This window comes from Microcebus murinus, chromosome 21, assembly GCF_040939455.1.
Source record: "Microcebus murinus isolate Inina chromosome 21, M.murinus_Inina_mat1.0, whole genome shotgun sequence".
In the NCBI taxonomy this organism is placed as follows: Eukaryota; Metazoa; Chordata; class Mammalia; order Primates; family Cheirogaleidae; genus Microcebus; species Microcebus murinus.
Window position 1 is genome coordinate 36,225,903 of NC_134124.1, and position 2,310 is coordinate 36,228,212.

The following is a 2,310-nucleotide window of genomic DNA, read 5'->3' on the forward strand; positions in this document are numbered from 1 at the left end:
GCAAGTGACGGGAGCCCCTGGAGGTCTCATTAAACAAATCGCTGGGTCCCACCTCCAGAGTTCCTGCTTCAGTGGGTCGGGGCGGAACTAGAGAAAGTGCGTTTCTAACAAGTTCCCAGGGGCTGCAGGCACTGCTGGTCCCAGGACCACACAGTGAGGACCTCTGGCCTGGCAAGTCCGCACTGTAAGCCCAAGCGTGACAGGTAGGTCTTTCACCCCCATTTTTCTGATGAGGAAACTGAGGCTTGGGTAGGTGAATTTGCTTTCCTAAAGTCGCTGAGCTAGGATGTAGGATGTGAAAGGAGGTGCCTGCGTCCACAGCAGGGAGGTCACAGAGCCAGGATTCAGCCCAGGCCTCCTGATTTGTCATCCAAAGATGTGGCCTCAGGGAGGTGGATGTTACATTTTTATTTTGCCTCCACCCGAAAACTGGAGGGTGTGTCCATGCTCGCTCCTTACGGGTTTCCTCACGACCCCAGAAGGTGGCTCGGTTCTCCTTTGGGGCTCTGTGTGGCTGGCACGGCTGGGGCCTGCTGATTGGCAGGTCGGCCTGTCCTTCCCAGGGCTGGCTGGCGTCTTGCCTTGGAGTCACCCCGTGCTCGCATGCAGGGACACTAGGCTGGGATGGATGGTGTGAAGGGAAGTGCCTGAACCCTGGGCAGGTGGCTCGTGCTCTATGGGGAAGCAGGGGACTGGTCATTAGGGGTCCCCCTTCCTTACCTAGTGGTCCAGGTCTGCCCAGGCTGGCCAGTGTTCTTTCCCTCCCTCCCCGCCCTCCATGTTCCCACCAGATGGGAGGAAAGAAAGTCGGCAATCCACCGAGCACCACCCCCGGCGGGCGTAGACCCATAGCTCAGCCGGCCAGCCTTGCTCACTGACCTGGAGAAGTAAATGCCTTTTCTGCCAGGCAGCTTGGAGCCGAGGGTGTGCATGGACACAAGGGCCTCAGCAGGCTCAGATCTGAGTCCCATGCGGCCCCCAGAGCCGTGAGACCTTGGGATGGGGGTTCTCCTCCTGAACCTCCCTCCATCCCTCCTGGGCGTTTGTGCCAATTCAGGGGGCACTCGAGCCTTGGGACAGTGGACCGCTCTGTGGAGGTGAGCCGTCACGGCTGCCTTAGTGAGAGCAAACCTTCGGACTAAATGGGGAAGGAGGTCACCCCGTCTTAGGGAAACACCTAAGTCTGCTGTCTAAGGCAGTAGCCACTTGCCACACGTGGCTATTTACCTTCAGGCGATGACGTGACATGCGATGAAACGAAAACAGCTCCCGAAGCACAGTGGCCGCCTCTCGGGGGCTCGGCAGTGGCGTGTGCTGAGTGGTACCACGTTGGACAGCACAGACGGGACGGGGCCACCGTGGCAGGGAGTCCAACTGGATGGCGCTCAGGAGGTTGTGCCACGTCTATTGTTTTCCTGTCCTGACACCGCTAATGACACACAGCCGACTGGGAGTCCTCTTGGATCTGCTTTTAGGAGAAAGAGAGAAGCATGTGTTTGAGATCACCCACTACATGATTTAATTAGCTCTTACTTTCTTAAAAACAGATACCTGAACTACTTGAAGAGGTAGCTGAAACAGGTTAGGCTGTCTCCCTCCCACCCTGCTCTATCACTTCCTCTGTAAACCTTCTGTAACGCCCAGGAGCAGCCTGGACCTCCGCTCAGCCCAGGCCGGGAACTGTGTCCCACAGCATCGGTGACATCTAGCTGAGTGGGCTCTTACTGTGTTTCCTGGGCTGGCCCCTCTGCTTCCAGATTGCATCAAGATCACGGGTTCCTCGCTCTCCCGGAGCACAGCCCCACCACGGGGCCCTCCCTGCCATTGTTCTATAGATGTTGGAAAAGCAGAGGGTGACTCACTGACCAGCTGACTGTCCATGAGTTCCAGTCTCCCAAGGAACGCCCCTGCTGTCCACGAGAGCCCTCTGCACAACCTATTAGCAATGATGACTACTGCATGCGTGTATCTACTGGGGGCTCAAATTCTGCGCCTGCAACTTACTGGCTGTATGACAATGAAAGATGTGACATAAGCGTACTGGGCTTCAGTTGACTCCTCTGGAAAGTGGGAGTCAGCTCCTCTGTTGTCTCGTTTCCTGTGTGGCGGTGAGTTCACGTGAGAGAGTACAGTGTTTCCCAAACTTTTCTAACCTGTGTCCCTTTTGCTAAACACAAGTCCCCTGCCTTCCTTTCACTCCCCATGCCCTGAGGATGAGTATTTTATGCACATCTACCAGCCAGGAGCACTTTGCTCAGCTTTCCCACAATTTATGTCATGAAATGAAAGGGTTTTTTGTGTTTTCCAAAA

The 2,310-nt window shown here is 55.8% G+C and overlaps 1 long non-coding RNA gene across 1 annotated transcript; it reads right to left on the reverse strand.

The window, feature by feature from the left end:
- Window positions 1–383: 383 nt before the first annotated feature.
- Window positions 384–1,759, reverse strand: LOC105871875 (uncharacterized). Its single transcript, XR_012913936.1, has 3 exons — window positions 1,552–1,759; window positions 1,228–1,468; window positions 384–674 (listed from the first exon to the last, which is right to left on the reverse strand). It is a non-coding gene; the product is annotated as an uncharacterized LOC105871875 (long non-coding RNA).
- Between the last annotated feature and the right edge of the window lie 551 nt (window positions 1,760–2,310).